Raw genomic sequence first — 27,040 nt, 5'->3', positions numbered from 1 at the left:
CCTAAGGTGAGACAGCACAGTATTGGTGGGAGCACATGGTAGAGCAAGCTACTTATCTTCTGGTAGCCAGGAAGTCAAGATAGAGAACGAGAAACTGGGATCCCACAATCCCTTTCAAGGGCACACCCCCAACGACCAAAGACCTCCACTGAGGCGCACCTCTTAAAGGTTCTGCCATCTCCCAAGAGTTCCACAGGTTGTGGAATAAGCTATCAGTACATGGACCTGTGGGGGACATTCCTGAACAGAACTCCAGCAGGCTGCAAGTGATTCTTCTTACCTGCTACTTAGGAAGAGTAGAAGGTACTGTGCTTTCCCCATGCCCCTCTCTAATTCTCACTGCAGTGTGTTGAACCTTCTCATTTCTATCCTCAATTTATTCTTGGCTTGCTGATTCCAATATTCTGTATCATGATAGTTTATTTTTGCAAACAGTTTGTAATTTTTTTATGACCTCATTAGCTTCAATGACTATGTGTAGAGATGTCCCTAAGAGTGGTTTTGGCTTTCTTTTCTTTCTTTCTTTTTTTTTTTTTTTTTTTTTTTGAGTACTGGGAATTGATTGAAACCAGGAGTGCTTTACCAGTGAGCCACATCCCCATCCCTTTTTTTATTTTTCATTTTGAGACAGGCCTTGCTAAGTTGCTTACAACCTGCTAAATTGCTGAGGCTGGCCTCAAACTTATAATATTCTTGCTACAAGCCCACACCTACAATGGCATATTATTTTGGTTGCTGCAAGTTTATGACTGTTTTCCTTCCAGCTAGTCATCTTTCCACTGAGAGATGGAAAGATGTGATTCCTTTCTTCTCCCATTCTAAGGATCATAGCCAACACTTTATAACAATAGACAGGTTAACAAGGAAAAAGGATAACACATTTTTTTTTAATCATAGTTTTGTCTGATATGGCAGACTTCAAAAAGGAAGACCCAAAGACTGTGGGAACACTGTCTCATTTTAAGTTTCAGTTTGATGACTAATGGAAAATCATGTGGAAATTAATTTGGACAAAAAGGTATGATCCTCTAGTGGTAGACGAGAGGGAAAACCAGCAAGATTTCTCTATCTGGTCTCTTCTCGATCTCTCTGTGTGCCAGTCCTTCCTTCTTTGTATGGGTCAAGACCCATTGTGGACCGAGTGTTTTCAGGGAGTGACCTTGGTAGATTTTAGGTTTGCTTTGAGGAAGAAGGGTTCTGGTTTCTAGGACTCTCTTTGGGCAAGAGGAATTCAGGATTCTGCAACTCAGAGAAAGAAAGAGGAGTGGGACCCTGGAGGACTGGAGAAGGTAAGGGAGATCTTCCTTCTGAGATCTTTCCAACACCCTTCAATTTGAAGTGCTCAGCTTACCAAGGTGCCATACTTGGGGGCGTCCCGTTCTGACTCTGATACCATCCACAGCCGTAGAGAAGGAAGGGCCTCTTCTAGTGCTTTCCTTGTGTGTTGGGGCTGTGGTCTTGCTCTGGCCACAGGCCAGTTACCCTGTCCTTGTTAGGCATTAAGATTCAGTCCCAGCCTCTGGGCTCATGAGGGGCTCTATTAATCTCTGTAACACTGTGAATGGCATGACCTCCCAGCTCTCTTCAGTTTTGATTTCCATCCTTGTTTCTGACCCTTGGGAATATTTCATTCTTTCCCATTTTAAAAAGAGCCCTGTGTTTTAAAAAATATTACATTTTATGCAGAATTATCCAAATTTTAAATAAACCAAACTGCTGTTCTGTTCCTGGAATTTTAAAATTAATGATAACAATGGCAAATACAATATTAAGTAATATTAAATGTGTATGAAAGATAATTCTTGGTAATTTATGCTGATTATGTAGTCTGTGTATTATCGGTTGGGTTTTGTTGGTATTTGCTCTTGGCCTGCCTATACCTTTGAAATTAAATTTTTTATTGATACTTCTTCCAAATATTAGTTGGAAAATGAGCTGGGACATCAAGACAGTTTTGTTACTATTTAATAATGTTGGATTAGGGCTTAAGAAGTTGGTTGCTTACAATAAATTAAGATTTGGTTATTTCATTTTTTGTTATGATATAAAAACTCAGAAGAGTATGAACTTGTGATTCTAATTAAGTACCAGTTAATTTTAGTTTTAGGAAGAGCAGAGGAGATATAAGAACATAATTATCAGATTGACCTATTTGGTTAATAATAGTAGACACAATAAATTTATTTTTAAAATAGTAAAACCTGATTTGTATATCTTACAAAATAGTTTATTTCTAATGAGCAGTATCAAAGACTGGCAGACTTTTTTGTAAAGGTCCAGACAGTAAATATTTTAGGTTTTGCAGGCCATAAAGTCACTATCACAAAACTCAAGTCTGGCTTAGTAGTGGCCATACAGATGTTTACAGAAGTAAGCATGACTATGTCCCAGTAATTCTCCTCTTACAAAACAAGGTGACAGGCCTTATTTGGGCCAATGGCCATCATTTACCAAACATTGGTCTATACTAATGGAAGCAATCATCAATAAAGAAGTAAAAACTGAATTGTGAAATATTTTCCAACACAGATTGGAATATAAATAATATAAATAAATGTTACATCTTGACAATTTCCCTGATATAAAATAGGGATATGATCATACTCAGAAGATTTGACAAAAAAGGAATTAGTCCCTGTTTATCTTCTCTGTCTTCTCATTTCCTGCTATTAAGCTTCAGAAAACTATCCGTCACAAGCTTTAAAACATTGTTTTCCTCTCTGAAACTGAAACTCCAAGATGAGTAAGGTAGTGTTTGTAAACCAAATATAATTTGAAAAAATTGGTACAAAGCAGTGTTTTCCTTATTTTGGAAAATTAATATTTTTATGGATTCATCACTGATTATTTTATACATTGCAATGCATTAAGAATTATCCTCTATTTCATCACTAAACCAAATGTAGCAACCTGAAATTTAAAGAATTAGGGAAATATATGTGTGTAACACATATTTTAAATGTGGAAAGTTTGTGGTGAGTAAACCTTGATAATTTGCAGTTATTTTTTCTAATGGATATAGATGCAAAAAGTTCTTTTTTGTTTCTTCTTATTAGTTATATATGATAGTAGAATGTATTTTGACTTATTATACATATATATAACTTCTCTTCTTATGGTTGTATATGATGTAAAATTACATTGGCCATGTAATCATTTACGCATATAGGAAAGTAATGTCCGATTCATCCTACTATCTTTCCTATTCCCATTCCTCCTCCCTTCCCTTCATTCCTCTTTTTCTGATTCAAAGTACTTCTATTCTTCCCTACCCCTACCTCCTTATTGTGAGTTAGCATCCACATACAAACATTTGGCCTTTGATTTTGGGGAATTGGCTTATTTCACTTAGCATGATAGTCTCCAGTTCCACCCATTTACCAGAAAATTCCATAATTTCATGTCTCTTTATAGTTGAGCAGTATTCTATTGTGTATGCATATCACATTTTCTTTATCCATTCACCTGTTGAGTGGCACCTAGGCAGGTTCCATGATTTAGCTACTGTGAATTGAGCTGCCATAAACATTAATATAGCTGCATCACAATAGTATGCTGATTTTAGGCCCTTTGGGTATGAATCAAGGAGTGAAATAGCTGGGTCAAATGGTGGTTCCATTCCCAGTTTTCTGAGGAATTCCCACACTGCTTTCTAGAATGGTTGCACCAATTTGCAGTCTCACCAGCAATAATTGGAAATCCATATGTAATAAAATGAAATTAAACCCATGTCTCTCACCCAGGACAAAACTCAATTCTAAGCAGATCAAGGACTTAGGCATTATACTGGAGACCCTGCAGCTAATAGAAGAAAAAAGTAGCCCCAAATCTATACCATTTTGGCTTAGGAACTGACTTCCTTAACAAGACTCCTAAAGCACAAAAAGTAAAATTAAGAATCAACAAATGGGATGGAATCAAACTAAAACATCTTCTTTACAGCAAAGGAAACAATCAAGAATGTAAAGAGAGAGCCTAAAGGATGAGAGACAATCTTTGCCACCTGTGCCTCAGAGAGAGCATGGATCTCCAGGATATTAAGAACTCAAAAAACTTAACACCAAAAAAAAAAAAAGAAGAAGAAAGAAAGAAAAAAGAAAAAACCCAAATAACCCAATTAATAAATGGGAAAAGAAACTGAACAGGCACTTCCAGAAGAAGAAATACAATCAGTCAACAAATAAATGAAAAACTTTTCAATATCTCTAGCAATTACAAATTGCTAGAAATGCAAATTAAAACTACACTGAGATTCCGTCTCACTCCAGTCAGAATGTCAATAACAATAACTAATAACAATAAGTGTTGGCAGGGATGTGGGGGAAAGGTACAGTCATACACAGCTGGTGGAACTACAAATTGGTGCAACCACTCTGGAAGGCACGGTTATTGTTTTATAATTCTATTACAGCTTTTATTAATCAAGATAAGCCAGATGATTTTCTTTAAAAACTAAGTAGGATTTGTATGAATGACAGATACGGAAATAAAACAGAGTATTTTATAAAGCATGCCCCTTCTGACATTTAAAAACTTTCACAATTTCACTAAATATTCTTAGCTTCAAACTGGAAAGAGGTGAAGATTTCTCTTTGTTGCCTAACTTTAAAAAAGAGTAACCATATATTTAAAGTGGTGTTATCCTTTATTTGCTACCCATAAACAATTGGGGTATTATTTTTTTCAATTTGCAGATTTTGGTTATTTATAAATTTGTTTTCATAATGAAATAAATGTCCCAAAGGTAAGGACAGGAAAGGGTTTTGTGTTTGCCATCATTGTTGTTTTTCTTTCCTACATACATTTGTTAAATGTAGTTCCTTGAAAAATAAACATCTTTCAGTAATCATTTTTATTAGATTTAGAAAGTGAATCCAAGGTGTGGTCATAGAAGTAGGGTAGGTATGCAGTGCTCTAAGTTCAGTGAGGAGACTATTTGTTCCAAGGGCAAATTAATTCAGACCTGGTGGTTGACGAGAAGTTGTCACCATGTGGCAATTACTTCTGTGCTTATTAGGTAAGTAATAATATACCATAAAAACTGAGCAGAGGAAAATTTTCCTTTTGATAAGTTTTTGACAAAGTTTATATGCTATATCCAAAATGGGGCTGACATCATTTATCAATCCTGGCCTCCATTAAACAGATTATCCCCTGCCTTCAGAAAAGGGAGGCTGGATTTTTCACTAACAATCACCTGGTGATATGGCCTAAAGTTCATAGAGCAGAGTGGCCCTAATCTCAAGCTGCTTACTTCTCGTCTCCATCCAGCCATTCCTTACATACCACATCTTTCATGTGACCACAGTGGAATGTATCATTGTTCTTTTGGAACCATTCTGGCTCTGATTGGCTCATTTTGCTTTTCATTCCACTCTTATTCTTTTACACCCTGGGATCAAACCTTGCCTGGGCACACTTCGCCCATGCTATAGTTTGAATCTTGTTTTGTTCCCCAAAGTCTCAGGTGTTGTGGCTTAGTCCCCAGCATGTGGTGCTATTGGGAGGTGGTAGAACTTTTAAGAGGTAGACCCCAGTGTGAAGTGGTTAGGGGACTGAAACTCCAAAATTGTGAGCCAAAATAAACCTTTCCTTATAATAAGTTGATTATCTGAGGCATTTTGCCACAGTGATGGAAAGTGACTAAAACAGTCTGGTTTGGTATTATCTCATCCATCTTGCTCCACACAGTCCCCCAGTGGCCTTTGCCTTATGATGCTTTACACAGTAATGTGGAATTCACCGCCATCTTGGATTACTCAGCATAAGGTTCTCTATACCCTTAAGCTATGAACATAGAAAACTGTTTTAGAACTTCCAGTGCCCTAGTTCCTTTTCATCTCTGGAGCATCGAAGAGAAGTCTGGTGCCTCATTTCTGTTTTATACAGACTCCTTTGCCCATCACCTCCTTTCCTGTTCTCAACTCCTTTGCTGGATCCACTCACCCATGGTGACCTTCCTCCTATTCTATTGAAGCTTTGGACACTCAGGTGGGAACTGCCTCAACTTCCTGCTGTCCCCAGATGCACCCTAACCAGTGTGCATGGCCACTCTCCCCTTTTCCAGGCAGACTTTTCTGACCCTTCTCTATGCTGTCTCCTTCACTTACTCAACTATTACCTTTCCCATAACCCTCCTCCACTGGCACCATCCAGTTAATTTATTTGAGGATTATCTAAAAGGAAGAATTTTTGAGAGAGATGGTCACTATATAAATGGCTAGTTTACTAAAGACAAAAAAAAAAAAGGAAAATTATTGTTGACTGAATACCCTTTATCCAGAATGTTTGGGATCAAAAATATTTCAGATTTCAGATTTTTTAAAAATTTTGTTAATATTTATATATACCTAAGGAGACACCTTGTGGATAGTACCCCAGTTGTAAGCATAAAATCCACATCTCATATACAGGGAATTAACATATTTTAATAAAACATTTTTAATAATTTTATTCATGAGACAAAGGTTGTGTAGTGTGCTCATCAGCTTTCCATCACTTTAACAAATTACCTGAGATAACAACTTATAAGGAGAGGTTTCAGTCTATAGCCCACTGCTCAGGCCTATGACAAGGCAACACATTATGGTAGGGACCCATAGAAGAAGAAGCTGCTTGCCTCTTTGTAATTAGAAAATTAAGAGAGAAAAAGGAACTATACTCCCAATATATCTCTTGAGAGCATGCCTCCAGTAGCCTAACTTCTTCCCACTAGGCCTAAAGTGTTCACCATCTCCAAATAGTGCCACAATTCGGTGACCAAGCCATTAACATATGAGCCTTTGGGAGATATACAACATCCACACTATCACATGTACATTGAACCTTCAGATTTGTGGACACCATATCATCACTCAAAAAGTTTTGGATTTTAGAGCACTACAGATCAGATTTTCAAATTAGGGATGCTTAAAATGTAACAGTCTAGCCGCAAACTAGACTATTTAAGTCAGTATTATTTGATGCCCATTTTGATGCAGTTTGTTTTAAAATGTTCATCAATTTATTTTATTATAATGTTAAACTATTTGAGCAAAGAATATTTTGAGGCAACTTTTTGAAGTTTGAAAAAGCATAAACAAAAGGAACATGGTTATATTAACTTTAGATAGTTATATTGTATATGAAATGCAGCACATAATAAATGCCTAATATTTCCTGGACTAAATTTCAGAGTACAAATATTGGGATGAAGTAAAGAACAAAAACAGAATTGAGGAATGAACAGTGGATTTTTTTAAATAAAAAAAATTGATCTACCTTCCTAAAACCATTCAATAGTAGCCAAATGTTTTATTTTTATGATACAAAAATGGAAAAACTGGGAATTAAATTCCTCCAAGTGTACATTTCCATCCCAAAAATTGGCCATGTTTTAAGAAGTGTGTTTTCAAATCTGAATACATTTCCACAGAAAAGTATCATAACTGTTATGTTTTAAGGATATTCTGCAAATATTTTAACCCTAATGTAGCTAAATAATAATGTTCATATCCCTTGTTTCCCAGGACCTAAACATTATTTATAGAATAATTTCTGTGTTTCAGTTCTTTACACCAAAAATTTATCAGAAAATGTTATGCTCAGAATAGGTCCAAGGAATAAGGAACCTTTTCTGAGAAAACAAGTGAAATGACTATTTTGACAGGAAGGAACCTTGCACAGTCCTGATCAGAGAAGGAGATTCTTCCTATCAATAAGGGCAGCATAACAGGACAAGGTCACAGTCTCTGGGTGGACTCTAAGTTGCCCACTTGAACAAAAATTTTTTTTAGTGTCATTTATATGGATTATATATTTGCACATCACAACCTGGATGTGGAGGAAAAAATAACAATTTCTTTGAAATATATCCCCCCAAAGAGTGTCACTCTTGGAACCTAAAGCAATGACTACATTCTATTGGGTTTAAACCAACTGTCAAAAATGACTAAGCCTTCAGTCATGCTTCCAGGCATAAAGGGAAACTGAAGATGTGTCATTCCAAAAGAGGGCAATTGAACTGCCAGGCGTTTGGAGCAGGATGAGATCTAGAAAGAAATCAGGAATCCCAGAAGTCGGGCTTAGCCTGACACCACAAATGGTCACCTTTATTTTTACCCTTAATTCACTTCACCAGTGCTGAATTCACAGTTTCTCTCTGCTGTGGGCTGAATGTTTATGTTCTCCCTAACTCATAGACTGAAATCCTGCCCAGCTCATGATGTGATTTCATTAGATGGTGGGACTTTAGAAAGGCAACTAAGTCATAAGGGTAGAGCCTTCATGAAAAATATCGGTGTCCTTTAGAGAGGAACCTTAGAATGTCCTCTTGCTCTCTTTATGTCATGTCCAAAGATACTATGAGAAACTGGCTTTCTTCAGTGCAGATGAACTTGACCATGCTGACACCCTAATCTCAGACCGCTTCCAGAACTGTGAGAAGCAAATTTCTACTGCTGATAGGCCACCCTAATACATCCTCTAAAGAGGGTTTAAAACACCCTTTCTTGATCACCTAGTTTTTTTTTAAAGATCTGAATTCTTTCAGGAAGAAGGATCCAGAACAAATACCTAGTGATCCCATTTGCCAGTTGCGATGAAATGTGGGAGATGACAGATTTTCCACTGTGAAGATGTAAATGTGAAGTTAGTATTTGCACATTGATTTCCAGAAATCACTCCAAAGCAACAATGGAGAATAGACAACTCATTGAAATTCTACTTTTTGGCAAAACTAGGAGAAAACTGAAACCCCAAATTACAGAATCGATGGAAAGTTGTGGGGATTGAGCAGCTGTGTTCTGAGAGGAAGAGTGAGAGGACCTCAGAGCTTCAGACTCAAAACCCAGTGGATGCTCTGCAACACAAAGGGTCCATCCTGTTCAGCGCAAAGTCTGAGCGCCATATTTATGACGCTGGGCATGAGATACACAAGCTGATGCAGGAGGCACAGGAAGTGGGCAAATGAGAAACCACACAGAGAAGCCATATGTCCAATAGGCAGTCTGTCTAAAACAGTGATGCTTGGACAGGGTTTGCATTGCTACAGAAAGAAAGAAAACAGACTGAGAAGTGAAACTGAGCACACTGTCAGTCATGAAGAAAGCTCCGGTGGAATCACAACAGAACTCTGCCTGTCATGAACCTAAAATAGCTGATGGGAGGGAGAGAGGGAACAAGAGGGAGATAGACAAAAAGTAACAATTCAGACAATGGACAATTCCGTCATTAGGGGGAAATGGACATCAAGGCAGTGGAATATTATTCAGCACTAAAAAGAAATGAGCTATTAAGCCACAAAAGAGGTGAAGAATCCTTAGCTACACGTTGCTAAGTGAAAGGGTATAGAACAGGAACTTTCATTCATTTCTGGTAATGTAGACCCTTTCCAGTTTGTTAATGCATCTAGTATTTGGAATAAAGTCTTAGTCCCTTTATAACAGACTATGGTGTTTTGCAGTAGTGATTGTCAACCCTGGCTGCCCATTAGGACTACCTGGGGAACTTTAAAGAATACTGATATCTGGATGACATCAATACCAGGTAACAGAATTTCTGGTGGGGATCCTACACAGGGGCATCTGATACATCTCCCAGGGTGACTTTGATGCTCATAAAGAGACCCTGGCTCTTCACAACCAAGCCTCCAACTCTCTCTGACCTTCTGTCCTCTTCCTTCACCACACTCCAACTCTGGACTTCTTTATGCTTCTTAAGCATACAAAGATCATTCCTGCCTCAGCACTGCACTTCTCATTTCCTGCTTGAATCACACTTTGCTTTGTTTTTATTTTTGTCTAAAAATTGACTTTTAGAGTAGTTTTTGGTTTGCAGCAAAATTGAGCAGACAAGTACAGAGATTTCTCATATTTCCATTCCTTAAACATGCACCACCTCCTACATAATCAATATGAGCCACCAGAATGGCCCAGTTGTTGCAATAGGTGAACCTACATTGATACATTATCATCCAGACTCCATAGTTTACATTGAGGTATTATACATTCTGGAAGTTTGGACAAATGTAAAATTACATGTGCCTACTATATAGTATCATGCTGAATCGTTGCCCTAAAAATCCTTTGTGCTTCATAAACATCCCTCCGCTCCCCTATCTCCTGGAAAATTTGTTTTACTGTCTCCGTAGTTTTGCAATTTTCCATCATGTCATATACTTGAAATTCTACATTATGTAGCCTTTTCAGATGGGCTTCTTCCGCTTGGTAACATAAGGGGACATAGAGAGGAGAATGGTGGAACATGAAGTTTAGAGAATAATTCTATAAGATGGACCCACTGTACTGACTCCCCACATGTTTTCTTTGCCCAAAAGCAATCTGCCTGTAGCCCCACCTGGCCTGAGTGGACAGGATATGTCACACTCCTCAGCAAACTGAGACAGGGGGCGAAGGTCAGGCAGTCAGTGTAGGTAATGAATGTTGGGGGTCAAGAGAGAATGGACTCGTTATCAGGGAGGACAATGGGTTGTTAACCTCTGCGGTTGAGCTCTTGGCACTCGGGTTGCTAACAATTACCTCTTTGGCTTTGGCATGTACGCAAAGAAGAAAAAGAAGGCAATAATTAAAAAGAGCGGTTCTTGGGTCTATAAAGACACCCAGTTCCTGGACCCCCTCTCTTCAGAGAAGTCTGTCACTATCTCTTAAGTAAAACTTGCTTTCTGCTGGTCACAGTGGCACCCACCTGTAATCCCAGCGGTTTAGGAAGCTGAGGCAGGAGTATCCCAGTTCAGAGCCAATTCAGCAATTAGTGAGGTTCTAAGTGAGACCCTGTATCTAAATAAAATGTTTTAAAAGGGCTGGGGATGTGGTTCAGTGGTTTAGTGCCTCTGAGTTCGATCCCTGGTGGGGAAAAAAAAAAAAAAAAAACCTTTCTACTCTTGCCTTGGCATTTCTTGGGTGTTTAATCTTCAACGCCAGGAAACAAGGACCCACTTCTGATCTCCAAGACTGATGTCAATAATATGCATTTAAGATCGCTTCATGTCTTCTTTGTCGTTTGAGCGCTTATTTCTATTTTAGTGGTGAATGATATTCCACTGACAGGTGATGCCACTGTTTATTCATCTATCTGCCTGTAGAAGGATATCTTGATTACTTCCAAGTTTGATAATCATGAATAAAATATCCACATGCAGGTTTTTGTGTGGACACAAGTTTTCAGCTCCTGTGGATAATTACTGAAAAGTGTGATTTCTGGATCAAGTGATGGAAGAGAATGGTTAGTTTTGTAAGAAACTGCAAGTGTCTTCCAAGATAGATATACCTTTTGCATTTCCACTAGGAATGAAGGAGAGTTCCTGTTGCTCTGTATCCTGCTAGCATTTTGTGGAATCAGTGTTCTGTATTTCAGCTATTATAGTAGATATGTAGTGCTTCTAATTTGCATTTCCCTAATAAAATATAATGCCAGGCATTTCTTCGTATGCTTGTTTGCTTTCTGTATACCTTATTTTTTAGGTGTTAATTTGATTATCATTGAGTTTTATGAACGCTGTGTATATTTTGGATAGCAGTTTTTAATCAGATATTTTGTCCAAGTCCATAACTTGTTTTTTCATTGACAGTATCTTTTTATGTACAAAAAAATTTAATTTTAATGTTTTCCAGTTTATTCCAGAAATTCTTTCATAAATTGTCCCTTTGTGCCTTTGTTATTATATCTAAAAATTAATTTCTGAATTTAAGGATATCTAGATTTGCTCATATGTTATCATCTAGGAGTTTTATAGTTCTGCATTTTACTCTTAGATGGTGACCCATTTAGAGTTAACTTTTATGGAGGATGTAAAGTCTGTGTCTAGAGTCACTATTTTTGCATGTGGTTGTCCAATTGTTTCAGCATCATTTGTTCTCCATTGCATTGCCTTGGCTCCTGTGTGAAAGATCAGTTCACTGCATTTAGGTGGATCTATTTCTGAGCCCTCTATTCTGTTCTATCAATCAATTCAGAGATTTCTACCAAGATCGTACTCAACTTGGAGATCCTTTCCTCAGCCATGCCCAGTCTATAAATAAGCCTATCAAAGGCATTCTTCATTGCTATTTTAATTTTTTTTAATCTGTAGTATTTCTCTTTTAGTTATTTCCTTGAATTTTCATCTCTCTGCTTACATTGCCCATCTACTCTAGCATTCTGTCTTATTCCACTCATTATAGCCCTTAGTACGTTAATCACAGTTGTTTTAGATTCCAGGTCTGATCACTTCAACATTCCTTCCATATCTGGTTATGATCCTCACTGTCTCTTCAAGCTGTGTTTTTTTGGCCTTTTAGTATGCCTTGTAATTTTTCTTGAAAATCAGATATGATGTACTGTGTAAAAGAGTCCTTTGGTGGTGTTATGTTAAGGTTCCGACTTATAACCCAATCATAAGTCCTATGATTAGGTCTCAGTCTATTGGTGAACTTTTTGTTTCTGGCATGTGAACTACTTAATATTTCTCAGTCCTTCCCCACCCATAGGTGGGACAGGATGGCTCAAGTGGGCTGTAGCTGGGTACCTTCCTTCCCCCAGCTCAGTTAGGTATTGATGATATACTTGGAAGGTTAGACTCTGGTTAACTACTTTCTCCTGAGACCAGGCATGAAGAAGGACAGAGGGTTGTAGCATATTTCCAAGTGGCTGCTTTCCCTCCTTTCATTGTCAGAAATGCCAAGGAATTTTTCTCCAATATTCACTGTTCTAGCTGAGATCCTGGATATAAAACTCAGAAGACCATGGGGGCTACCCCTAGGACTGGGTCCTCCTGGAGTTTTGACTCTGAAGTGTCCACACTGAGCCTCCCAGCAGGTGGGTTTCAGTTCAGGTCTTTCTGGCCCAGCACTGCTTCCTACAGAGGTTTCTGCTCCATTAATTTCTGACTGGGATTCTTTGTATTTGCCTCGCTGTCCAACTTGGGAGTGGAACTTCACCCTGTGATCTTGTTCCTCTTTTGGATCCTAGAAGAGTTGCTGGTTTTTCTGTTCAGATTTTGTTAGGATAGCAGCATGGGGAGCTGGAAGTCTGCTCTGGTTTTTGTTTTGTTTTGTTTTGTTTTTCCCTATGACTGGCTCTTCTTCATTAATTGGGTGTCAGCTCATGTGTCAAAGAAAGACCTTTTTTGACAATTATATATAAAACATTCTGCTAATCACCATATTGATTCTCTTAAGAAACTTCTTGCTGAGAAATTGTCTTATTTTTATATATTTAAATGTAAGCAACAAACACTTTAAAATTAGCAAACAAAAAAAACTCAGGTATATGCCAGAGATAATCATTGATGAAGATTCTCTAAATAGAGCATGATTGGCAGTTATTAATATTCAGTCCATTGTGCAACTATTCCATTTCACCAAATCTCAGATGCCAATTTTTCTCAAATTTTAATAGCTCTGAAATTGGGATGTATATTATAATGAGTGATATGCCACAATTTACAGAAGTATTTCTTTTCTTAGTAACATAAAAGTAATGGTTTTCTTACAGTTGTCAGTCTTAGATTTGAGCTATAGGATGTGACAAAGTCAAAGTCTTTTCCATAAAGTTTCTGGAATCATTAACGTGTCTATAATTTGCCCAAGTCTTAAATTTCCTCACTGGTTTTCCCTTGCCAAATCAAGTAATCTTTCTCCATCCTTTTAACTTACACTACCCTTACACTGACTACCCTAGGGTCTATGATAACAGTTCCTCTTATTTATATGTGCTAATATGGAGATGGTGGATTTCCATAATTTACAAGTTCTTTTTTTATTGTTGCTTGTTCAAAACAATACATAGTTCTTGATTTATCATATTTCACATTTTGATTCAAGTGGGTTATGAACTCCCATTTTTACCCCGTATACAGATTGCAGAATCATATCGGTTACACATCCACTGTTTTACATCTTACCATACTCGTGTCTGTTGTATTCTGCTGCCTTTCCTATCCTCTACTATCCCTCCTTCTCTCCCCTCCCCTCTCCTCTTCTCTCTCTACCCTATCTACTGTAATTCATTTCTCCCCCTGGTTTTTTTTTCCTTTCCCCTCACTTCCTCTTGTATGTAATTAATTTATAAGTTCTTTCAGCATAGCTAATGGTAGGGAATCATGCACATTTGTGTTCGCCACCTTATTTTCAATACTCATTTCTATGTTACCTTGTCCCTCACTCTTCCATTTGTTTGAAACTGAATATATTTTTACACAAACTCCACCTGTACAATAATTAATTAATTAGTTAATTAATTATAGATAGGCATGTTTTTTATATCCTTGCTCTGGTTTAGATAAAACTTGCATTAGATTATATTAGAAATTATCAAAGGCCAACGACACAGTTAAAAGACAATTTATTGACTAGCGTAAGTGAAAAGTACAAGATTAGGTCTGGCTTAGATATGTCTTGATCCGTGGCCTCAAACATGTTTCTCCATCTCTCAGCTCTGCCTCTGCTATGTTGGCTTGTTCTCATAACAGCTAAAAATCTCAATTTTACAGCACTTCCAAATTCGAGTCTGACAGAAAAGAAAGTGCATCATCACAGTCACTGAAACAAAAGTAGTGAGATTGCTCTGCTTGAGCCTAATTGGCTTGATTTGAGTACTTCTAAAATAACCTCTATGGCCCAAAGAATGTCATATTCTGTTGGCCAGGCCTAAGCCACATGATTTTCCACTCACCTGGAAATTGTGTTGATCTGATTTGAACAAAATATATGGAATAAAAGTATGTGCAGTGATGATTCACCAAAAAGAAAATCCAAGTGTCATTATCAGAAGTGGAATTTATGGATGTTGGGAAATATATGAGTAAGCATTTTGAAGTTTTTAATCTCTCATTTTTAAATGAAAACATTTCTCTTTTTTCAAAATATTAGTGAACATAGAATGTTTGTGCTATGTATAGAACTCTGTGAAATTGTAACACTTTCATATTGCTGAAATTATATAATACAAAATCAATGCTTGATATCACACAACTTTTCTTCATGTTAAGGAACTGGGTAGGATCATGGATATGATGTGCGTAGGTCAACATTATTCTTCTTTTTCCATTTAATTTCAATTCTTCATTTCCAATTAAATAAGTGGACCTCAAAAATTAAGTATGTATACACAAATGTTCATTTGCTTATTGTAGGAATAATACACACATTACTTGAAATGATTTAAATCAAACTATGTAAGATGTCTGCTGTTGCCAAATGGCAAACAGCAGTACCAACAGCCAAGAAGAGAAAATGGTTTGGAGAGAAAGAGAAAGAAATGATGAAAATATATTGAGTTTGCAACATGATGACTTTAAATGTCCATATTTGTAAGTCCTCAGACACGAAGGATCTGAAGCAGATTTGTTGTTTCTTCTCTTCCTCTGGTCACCTCTTCACTGTTGTCTTCCCCCATGTCTTAACATAATTACCTTATGACCATCAGCCTTATGACCTCTTGGCACAGCATTCCTGTTGACGTGGCCCCTCTAGAATCCAAGTACTCATGTTCAGTGTAAAACACCTTTTGAGAGAAGAGAATTCTAAAAACTCCACACTAGGTGAGGAATAGAGTTCAGGAGCACAAGGACGCTCAGGAGGTGACTTGAGCGGGAGGGACAAAGTTCAGAAGCAAGTCAGATTCAACTGCATGGGAGTTCCAGCATCTTTACCTCCCAAAGGATAAAGACATCCCTGTGTGTTGGTCAAGGTCATCAACCTGCAAACATCATATCAAGAGCAGCTATTGACGGATGATTTTGATTCAAAAGCTAAACTATAAGGGGAAAAAAGAAAAATAACTTGGTTTGATTTTATAAAAGTGCTATCCTATAGTCTGCCTATGAAAGTTAATTACTGATTGAGCACATGAAGGATCAGGTATAACATTAAGTCAAACTGCTGTTATCAGATTAGGCATAATCACTCAGCAGGGAAGTCAAAATATCTTTATCATAAAGGCTACCTGCATTATAATCTATTATTTATCTATCTTATTTCTTTTGAAAATTTAAGCATGACTAATAATAGCTAATCATTGAATGAATGTCTTACTATGTGTCAAGTACCTTTTGTACGTGATCTCATTTAATTATTTTACTTAATTTAAGTGGGAGATGGGATGATTCCCCCACAATAATAGGAGAAAATTGACCATTAAAAAATAAATAACTTGGGCTGGGGATGTGGCTCAAGTGGTAGCGCGCTCGCCTGGCATGCGTGCGGCCCAGGTTCGATCCTCAGCACCACATACAAACAAAGATGTTGTGTCCGCCGATAACTAAAAAATAAATATTAAAAAAATTCTCTCTCTCTCTCTCTCTCTCTCTCTCTCTCTCTCCCTCTCTCACTCAAAAAAAATAAAATAAAATAAAATTTAAAAAATAAATAAATAAATGACTTATCTTACATTATATAGCCACTAAGAGAAGTTAAATAGCAATTTAAAGCTCAGCTGACTCCAACGCCTGGGATTCTGAGCATTTTTATGATCTCTAGGGAGAAAGAAAGTAAGAAAAAATTTTAAACTAATAATCATGTAGTTTTTTTATCAGAATAGAAGATATTGGTCAAGCTGTCAAATAGAAAAGGCCATCAGATCTAGGAGGCTGAGCCTAAGTCACTGACACAAAGATTAAATTCAGAAGTAGGAAGGTCAAGGTTCAGGCGTATATCGAAGGGAATCCGATTTCCTGTTGAGGGAAGATTGCCTTTGAATTGGAATATCTCCCTCAGGTTCTCCATCCCAGCTCTTCCTCATGGATCAACCCAGCCTCACGTCTACCTCCATTCCCTGAAGCATGGGCCATGTTTCATTTCAGAATTGTACCTATGTTCCAAGAGGCCACCAGGGGGGTGTCTAACAAGCTCTGAGTAGGTGGCATTTCCTTCCCTCTTGCAGTCTTCTTTTCAAGGAGCTAAGTTGGTTGATTCTTTTCCAGGTTTGGGTTGTTGATCTCTCAACTTCCTGGTAAGTTAATAAAAATCATATCACTTTGAAGAACGGCATATCTCTCAATATGTATTGACTTTTATACATTTATTAAGTTATATCTCTGTAATATATAGAAGAAACACAAATGGCCAGAAAATATATGAAAAAAAATGTTCAACATCATTAACAATAAAGGAAATGAAAAATCAATATATTAAATACATTTAAAACATTCAAACATTGGGAAATTTAAGTGGATGAGTTAATGATGGTTTGTGCTAACAGAAAATTAACTGCCACTTGAACTCTTCAAATAGAGTTAAGGTTTTCTTTCTGTGCTTCTCTAGCCATTGGATTATATCTTGATTGTAATACTAACCATATTGTTCAGTAATTATTTAGCCGTCTTCTCAGCTGGAAGGAAACTACTTAAGTAGAGGAAACAACTTATTTATCAATCCATTCATTTAGCAAAATTTAATGAGTATCTAGAGGCTAAGGGAATATATGCATCAAAATTCAATCCTTGGGGTCAAACCTAAACTCATGTGAACATCACCAGGAGAGAGACAAGTAAACAGCTAGGAATCAGTCTATGCTGAATGCCCTGAGTACCGGGGAATTAGTAGGAGGGCACCAACCTTGGAAGAAAACAGGATGCTGGGCCAGAATGGAAGGGAGGGTTGGAGAAGGCTACATATTAATATAGAATAGCCCTTCCTACATAACAGATCCTCTACAAAACATCTGTAGTTGCTAAATGCTGCTTTTTGATTGTTTCGTTTCCTAGTTTGAAAGGATTGAAAAAAATCATATTTCTATTTACTGCCCACCTTCTGAGACAGGCCAAGGAAAGTGGCAAATGAGGCTCTGACTTTGTTCTAAAGAGAGCTGTTAAAGAATGCATCCTCTGTGTGCAGCAGTAATAGACTTCCTAAGGGTACACGGTGCACAAGGACTCACTGACCTCAGGCAGCTGGAGCATCTCAGGTAACCTCTAAGTGATTGCATTTTCAACTTTCAGCACGAAAGATCAATGCAGAACGTGTACCCTCTGCAAGCATGAAGTCAGGTCCCTGAAGAGACAGGAGCTGTGCCGTGCAGGTTCACTTTCCCATTCCAGTTCACTGATGAGAGGTAAACATCCACTTTCCACAGGAAGAAATGAGTAAAGGTTATAGAAAGAGTCCAGGAATATTGTACAATGGAAAGAGAATTCTCAGAAAGAGAGTAAGTTTCCCTTATGTAAATGAGCAGCATTGTCACAAATCTTCAATGGTTAGCATTCTTCAAATTCCTTGGGTACAGATCCCCCAGACTTCCTCCATATCCAGACTTCCAATATTCTCTTTATTGATCCTGCTCTCTTCCTTCAAACTTATTTTATATCACCTATTCTTCTTTTCAAAATTTCTACCATCATCTGTTTTGTAATCCTTGATCAGAAATTTCTGATCACAGTAAAGAAATTTTAGGAACATTTATGACTGTGTCTTGAGTATTATTGATCCTTGCTACTTTGCAATAAGAATAAATGTACTTATGTTTTATAAATGCATACTATATCCTCTTTGATCACATGCAGATATATGAAGTGCCAGATGAATGTAAAGGGAAATAAATTGAGGCTAATTTGAATTTTACCAAGATATAGGCAGAGATATATTTACACAGTAATATATCTTACTCAGTACAAACTAGAAAGGCGAATCAGACTAGAACTACACCTCTTTGCAAAAATTTTTTTTTAATATGAGATTGAACCCAGGGGCACTTAACCACTGAGCCATGTCCCCAGTCCCTTTTATTTTTTAGTTTGAGAGAGGGCCTCATTAAGTTTCTTAGGGCCTTGCTAAGTTGCTAAGGCTGGCTTTGAACTTGTAATCCTCCTGCTTCAGCCCCCCAAGCCACTAGTATTACAGGCTTACGTCATTTCCAGGCTTTGCAGAATGTCTTGAGTATAGATGTTAGAGGAGAAAGATTTCAGTAGGAAGTTACTTCAATCCAGAATTCTAGGCTAACTGAAAATGATACTAACCTATTTTAGAGAGCAGAATAGATAACTTTCCAGTCATAAGAAGACTCAAACAATCTACTCTCCAAACAGTCTTTCTGAATAATTATTTGAGGGTGGACTTCATCATGGCAAGAGAGTAAATGCAAAATCATGAGAGAAACTTCAGGGAGTAATTAGCTCAGCTCAGGAGAACAGTGACACCAATCCAGATTGCAGCTCTGCAAAGGCTCAGTCTACCAGAATGGGACAGAAAAGCCCCAAGCACATGAATGCTGGAGAAAAAGGATATCATGGACAATGGGTGTTATTATTGGAAACTGGGCAAGAACCTGAGGATATGATAGAGGTGGTGAATGCAAGAAGTAAAAAGGAAAACAATTAGAAAATAAGGGAAATGGAGTTTGGTCACGCAATCCAAGCATAACAGAAAATATATAAATTAGAAAATGAAGGCAAGAGAATTTTATGAAGAAAAGTGGAATTAATTACAAATAGTAGATTAAATTAATAAAAGCTGACATACAGCTAGGATATGCTGAGGAAGGCATATTTTGCACTAGGTGATAAGGAACATGAACTAATCTGATGGATAATGTCCAAAGTTACGACACTGAGATACAGCAATAAGAAGTCTTTTAAAGGTTATAAAAAGGAAGATCTAAGTAGGGACCTCACACAAGTGCAGATGAAGGTGGTCTGGGCAGAAGCAGGAACAGCAGGGTTTTTATTATGAGCCCTTCTGATCAATTTCCTCCTTAACATGTGCAAGTTCTACTTTGATCATCATTATTTTTAATGTATGGTTCTAATATGCACATGCCACACTTCCATTCCCTGCCTAAAACGAGAATCACACCCAAGAAGTCAATACTTGATGGAGTTGTAACATCTGCTGCCTATAAATTATGCAAAGTCATATCTTCGTGGAGAAATAATTTTAGGATATTATGACCCAATTCAGCAATTGCTAATAATAAGGCATGATATTATGAAATTTCAGTTAGTACTCCATTTCTTTATATATATACTTTTTAGGTGTAGATGGACATAACTTTATTTATTTATTTTTTAATATGGTGCTGAGGATCAAACCCAGTGCTTCACATGTGCTAGGCAAGTGCTCTAACCCTGAGCCACAACCCCAACCCAGTACTCCATTTTCTCTTCTGAAATCTGTTTTCTTTTTCTTTGAGAATTTATTACATGTTCTATTTTTCTAACTTCACAAAGATTCCATGTGTTTTTTTCCCTTTTCTGAGAATGTTAAATTAGCCCTTTATAATAAGTGAATTCTCTCAAAATACCATAAAAGCCGTATAATACACACCTTTAATAATCTAGTAATCATCTAAGGAGTCAGAATTGTCTTTGTTAAAATGTGTATGTTTGCTGATCCTGTTTTAAAATAACCAAAGAATATGGGTGAGAATCATCCATGTAATGACAACCAAATGAAGACTTAAAGTTTTCGGTCAGGTGTAGAGTCTCTGGTCACTTCATTTTGCTTATACTTACTTTGAGGATTGTAACTTCAACTGAAGAAGAAATACTTGACACGGTATTTTTTTTTAAATCTTAGTTTACAAATTACAAAATAATTAATCTGATTTCACATTTAAGTTATCCTGAAAAACATACTTTCACCTGCTGTTTACTGACCTCTTCTGGATAATTCCTGTAATGTCCTCTGGGTCATATGTTAGCTCTATTTTTTAAGATGCTCTATGAAATTCACACACACACACACACACACAAAAAAAAAAAACACTGAAAAGCCTGGTGTAATTATTCAGAGTTTAACCCCTTTTTGGGTTCACTATATGTAGTCCCTTGCTGATGGCTGCTAGTGTAGCAGAGGACAGGTACATAAACAATTGATGGCAATGTAAATACAAATAATTATATTTGTATTTGAAAAGACATATAGAAAAGCTGATAGTGATATCTAAGCAAGCTTCAAAAAATTAAACAGCAGTTCACCAGCAGAAAGAGATGGGAGGTGCCTTTAGTCAGAGACAAAGTCAGTAATAATACAGCAGTATGTGTGACTTATCTCACAGAATCTAGAGGACAAGAGGCCCCAGAGACAGACAACCCCAATCCCTTTTAAAGGCATGTGTGTCGGATCAAGAACTTGGAATCGTCTCCTGGAGACATGCTAAAGCACTTTAAGCAGAGGAGTGATGTGGACAGAACTTGTTCCTGAGGTTTTTCTGGCAGTCCCCAGGACTGTAGGATGGAACGAGGAGGAAGACAAGGGGGTGGGCGTGTGGCTGGCACAACAAACAAACTAGAGAAGATGTGTCCCTACAGCCAGGCAGGAACACAGTAGAAAGAGCAGGCAGAGCAGAAGTTACGGAATTCCCAGGACTTAGTGACTGGCCGCCTGAGGAATGAGGGAGACTCCCAAGTCTATCTTCCCTGACATTGTGGGGGGCCAAGAAGGAAAAGATGGACAGAAGAGCAAGTTTGGGGAACCAGGAATTTTGTTTTGTAGGAACATCTCACATAGTTTGAGGGGAGTTCATCAAAAGAACTTATTGCTAGAATTATCATACATTTTGAGCATCCCTTACCCAAATGCTTTTGATGGAAAGTGTTTCAGATTTTAGAGTTTCTTCAGATTTGGGAACGTTTGCATAGACTTTACTGATTGAGCATCCTTACTCTGACAATCCAGTGCCAAAGAGCACTTTTAAGCATGTTGGATTTGGGATTAGGGACATACAACCTATATAATATTATGAAAACTATTAAATCATGGCTCCCATGTACAGAGAATTCTCAACTTGATGGTTCAATTATGATATCTCAACCCAACAAATGGTTCAAGTTAGAATTTATATATAATAGTGCAAAAGTGCCTTGCCTTCATTAGAAACTGCATGGAATTTCAATTCCAGGGAATCTGATTCCCCCTCACTGTCATGGTCAGCAGCAGTGACCACAGTTCCCAGTCAGTCCTGTGGTCACAAGGAAAAGCAACCACACTGCAGTGCCCTCTGTTGCTAAAAATAGGATGGTGGGCAGGTTTGACCTACCATGTTTTCAATCTGCCATATTTTCAATGTACCATGAGTTTATTGGGATGCAACCCATCCTAGGTAAAGAAGCATCTATATTCAACTTTAGCTGATCTGATAATTTTCACTAGTGAATTTAAAACCTGGTCTTCACAGCAAGTACTTTAAACTTCTATGGTTTTTTTCAAGATTTGAACTATCTCATTCCCTACTGTCACACTTTCTCCATGGAGGACAAGGAGAGGAGCCAGAAGGGGACAGAGCTCACCAAGGACTGTAGTGTGATATCAGGAATAGGAGCAGAGGGAGAATGAGGTGAACTCTAGAATGTACCTCAGAGGTACTCTGGCTGTGCTTGGAAGTCAGCAGAGGTGGAACACAAAATACCCAAGAGGTACTAAAGCCACTTTGACCATGCTTTATTACCTTTGTAACACAGAATACTTACTTGTACCTAGGTGAGTGTTAGACTAGGTTTTTATTAACATCTCTTACAGCTTAAAATGTTATGATTTCATTGAATATATATCTAGTATGGGTATATGAGATTCAAATGTAAGCTAGACATGCATTAAAACTTTGAAAATCTTGTTGTAATCGCTTTTTTTCATTTTTTTCATAATTTTTATTTATATATAACAGCAGAATGCATTATAATTCATATTACACATATAGAGCATAAATTTTTTATATATCTGGTTGTATACAAAGTATATTCACACCAATTCATGTCTTCATACATGTACATTGGATAATGATGTCCATCACATTCCACCATGATTAATAACCTCATATCTTATCTTTTCCCCTCCAACCCCTCTGCCCTATCTAGAGTTCATATATTCCTCCCATGCTCCCCCTCCCTACCCCACTATAAATCAGTCTTCTTATATTAGAGAAAACATTCAGCATTTGATTTTTTGGGATTGGCTAGCTTCATTTAGCATTATCTTCTCTAACTCCATCTATTTACTTGAAAATGCCATGATTTTATTCTCTTTTATTGCTGAGTAATATTCCATTATGTATATATGCCATTTTTTTATCCACTCATCTACTGAAGGGCATCTAGTTTGGTTCCACAGTTTAGCTATTGTGAATTGTGCTGCTATAAACTTTGATGTGGCTGTGTCCCTGTAGTATGGGTATAGACTGAGGAGAGGGATAGCTGGGTCAAATGGTGGTTCCATTCCCAATATTCCAAGGAATCTCAATACTGCTTTCCATATTGGCTGCACTAATTTGCAGCCAATATGGAAATGGTACAGAATAGAGGATACAGAGACTAACCTACAAGATTACAATTATCTTATATTAGTTGCCAAAAACATGCACTGAACAAAAGATAGCCTCTTCACCAAATGATGCTTGGAAAACTGGAAATCCATATGCAATAAAATAATAAAATGAAATTAAACTCCTATCTCTCACCATGCACAAAACTCAACTCAAAGTGGATCAAGGACCTAGGAATAAAACCAGAGACCCTGCATCTAATAGAAGAAAAAGTAGGCCCTAATCTCCATCATGTGATCAACTTCCTTAATATGACTCCTATAGCGCAAGAATTAAAACCAAGAATAAATAAATGGGATGGATTCAAACTAAAAAGTTTCTTCTCAGCAAAAGAAACAATCTGTGAGATGAATAGAGAACCTACATCTTGGGAGCAAATTTTTACCCCTCACACATCAGATAGAGCACGAATCTCTAGGGTATATAAAGAACTCAAAAAACTAAACACCAAAATAAATAAATAAATAAATAATCCAATCAATAAATGCGCCAAGGACCTGAACAGACAATTCTCAGAAGATGATATACAATGAATCAATACATATATGAAAAAAATGTTCATCATCACTAGCAATTAGAGAAATGCAAATCAAAACAACTCTAAGATTTCATCTCACTCCAATCAGAATGGCAGCTATGATGAAGACAAACAACAATAAGTGTTGGTGAGGATGTGGGGAAAAGGTACACTTATACATACTGGTGGGACTTGATGTAATCATTTAAACTAACCTGTTTATAGTTTGAATCTAGAACCTTCCCTGAAAAGGCTCATATGTGTAACACTTGTTCCCTAATACAGCTGTTTTCAGAGGTGGAGTATTTGAGAAAGCGATTGGATCATAAAGGCTTTAACCTCATCAATGGATTGACCCACTGGAGGATTGGTGGATTCAGAATTTGATGGCACTATTGGGAGGTGATGGAAACTTAGAATGTGAGATCTCCTTCTCTGTGTGTGTGTGTGTGTGTGTGTGTGTGTGTGTGTGTGTGTGTGTGAGAGAGAGAGAGAGAGAGAGAGAGAGGGAGAGAGAGAGAGAGAGAGAGGTGTGTTTCCTGGCTGCTTGTGATGCCCTTAATGCCATGATGCTACTTCACCTCTGGCCCAAAGCAATGGAACCAGCAGACCATAGACTTGAGACTGTGAGCCAAAATCAACCTTTCCTTTTCTAAGTTGTTTTTGTCAGGTAGTTTGCCATAGAGACAAAGAGCTAACTAACATACCTATAAAATTAAAACTGATTTAAATCATTCTCCTGCAATACTAAAAGTAAAAATGTTGATAGTATTTAGTGAATCTAAATCACACAGAAGTCCTGACTGTTTTTATAATGCAGTCCCCCAAATATTGAAAAGTTCATTGTTACAAACTCGACTCACTGATTGATGACAAGGTCCCTTAATATGTTACCTTTAAATAAGTGACATTTCAATCAGCATATAAAGTTAGGATTTTGAATTCAAATATCAGAATATAGAGTTCAAACTTTTACTTTTCAGACACATTCTGATATAAAATTACATTTCATATCATCATTGTTCAGTACATCATTTTTTGTTGTTAAGAATTTACAGTTATGTTATAATTTTGTATCTAACCAAATTGCCATACGGAAGATATAATAATGTGCTGAGAATTCGTAAGAGATTTTTTTAAACACCTTATAAATATATAATTAATTAAAGCTGTACCAGCTTTTAATTTAAGGCCTGCAGCTGTTGGTGAGACAGAAGCATCAAATTTCAAGAGAAGTTAGAGTATGAATAAACCAAAGAAAAAGTCCCCCCAAGAAGAAAATAAAATGAAAATTAGGCATGCGGATGATCACTGCATTGCTGCTTATATTCAAGTTTTAGTTCTAAAAAGTTAAATTTCAAATACATAATTTAGATTGTTTCAATTCATGCTGCAATCAAGTCTCCATTAAAATAATGCAAAATAAAAAAATAAGAGTATCCAAATGTTTGATATTTATTTTATTTGCCCCTTATAAAAACTGGATGATTTAATTGATCTTAAACACAATTTAAGATCACATAATTACATTCACATACTTTGTTAAATGTAATATAAATGTTAGTGGGCTGGAGAATAAGTGTCACACTTTTAACACAGATTTCATTTACCTTTTCTTTATTATGGTAATCATTATTTAGGTTTTTCTGCTCAAATATCTACTTCTTTTACTTAAAAAGAGGCAAAAGGGAGTGATTTATTTTTCTTTCCTTCTTTCTTTCTTTTTTTTTTTTTTTTTTTTTGTGTGTGTGTGTGTGTGTGTGTTACTGGAGATTGAACCCAGGGAAACTCTACTACTGAACTAAATCCCCAGCACTTTTTTTTATTTTGTTTTGTTTTAATTTGAGACAGGGCTGACTAAATTTTATGGCTGACATCAAACTTCCAGTCTTCCTGCCTCAGCTTCCCTCATCACCAGAATCACAGGCCTATACTACTGCACTCAGCAAGAGAAGTGATTTTTAAAGAGTGACTATTGTTTGATAATTTGCAATAATAAAGTCCCAAGTTCTAAACACTGTATATTAACTAGAAATGATTGTTCATATTTTATCAACATTAGATTCTGCCAGAAACTAGTCTCAGAAGTTTCTCGTTATTCATTTAAGGTAAAGTTTATTTTAGAAAGTTATAATTAAATGAAACAGTCATAATTCAGGGTTTAAATGTAGGAATGTTGGTTTTGTAAAAACAGTTTGGGCTTGTTTTGTTTTGTTTTGGGCACACTGAGAATTGCATGCTGGAAGTGGTTCCCGAACAATTTCAAGTGTGGCCTGAGCTGTTTATGTCACTGAGTAAAATTAGAAGGGCCTGTTGCTAGTACCAGCGGCTGAAACACGAGCCAAAGCCAAACACGTGAGCGCCTTTTCTCCCTGGGTAGAGTTGGTAAAGCCCAACTCCTTCCTTCTCGTCCTGTAAGTAATGGAAAAGTTTGAAACACTCTCTCTCCAGTAGAGCTCAGACCAGCTATCACTAATTCTCGTGTGTTTGTCAAAATTTCTAAGGTAAGTAACCATTTTAAGTTGGATTTTGTATAATTCAAAGAATAACTTAAAAAACAAAGAATTAATAGGGTTTCTTAATTTGTTTTTCTTCCTAGGTAGAAAACTACTTGATGAATTTAAATTAAATTTAAGCTAACAAATTAATTATTTCTAGTAAATATGTTTTGATTTTAACAAAATCAAGTTAGCTTCTCATTTCAGCTCTTTAGATTATTCTGATTACTAAAATGCTACATATTTTAGCATAATCACATATTTCTCATATTTTCATTTTGTAAAATGTGGTAGCATTGCCATATTATTAGACATTTAAGTTGTATACTGTAGTTAGTTCAGGCAAAGTATAATCTTTAAGATCAACTTCTAATTCTACTCTAAATTTTTGTGATAAAATTATTTTTGTTTTAGAGTCTATTGATAGTTTTGTTAGGGATATTAAGAAATAGACTGAAATTAATGAGACCAAAAGTCAAGTGGTTTTATCATGTGGGAATAAGCAAAACAAGAGCAAAATATCAATCTGGCTCCTAACTGTTCTTGCACCATAGGAGGAATGTTTCCCTCCCCAAATCTGAAAAAGACATAAGTGCTGCTCAAAATTCATGAAAAAAAGTAAAATAAGTAGAAAAGATGTGCTAGTGCTTTTGCTTACTGAACTTGTAGGTCCTTTTTCTGTGTTTCCTAATATGTGGTAGTTTGGAAAACATAAATTTTTAAAGAAAGTAATACAGAACGATAATAAGGGAAAATGTAACTCAATTGCCTGAATGATTCATCAACTGGATGGAGTAAC

At 36.7% G+C, this 27,040-nt stretch overlaps 1 protein-coding gene across 3 annotated transcripts in view; it reads left to right on the top strand.

Moving 5' to 3' along the window:
* The window catches only part of Sgcg (sarcoglycan gamma), a 108,119-nt gene that overhangs the window by 4,788 nt on the left and 76,291 nt on the right, over positions 1–27,040 (top strand). The window contains exon 1 of one of the 3 annotated variants that reach the window (XM_005337584.5): positions 26,106–26,247. The exons of the other annotated variants lie outside the window; for them this stretch is intronic. The gene's annotated coding sequence lies outside the window, so the exon portion shown is untranslated. Of the gene's footprint in view, positions 1–26,105; positions 26,248–27,040 lie in introns of those variants that run through there. 3 annotated transcript variants of the gene reach the window in all.

The sequence above is a fragment of the Ictidomys tridecemlineatus genome, chromosome 6, assembly GCF_052094955.1.
Source record: "Ictidomys tridecemlineatus isolate mIctTri1 chromosome 6, mIctTri1.hap1, whole genome shotgun sequence".
Taxonomy (NCBI): Eukaryota; Metazoa; Chordata; class Mammalia; order Rodentia; family Sciuridae; genus Ictidomys; species Ictidomys tridecemlineatus.
Note: the sequence above shows the minus strand (reverse complement) of the source record. Positions and strands in the feature narration are given on the sequence as shown.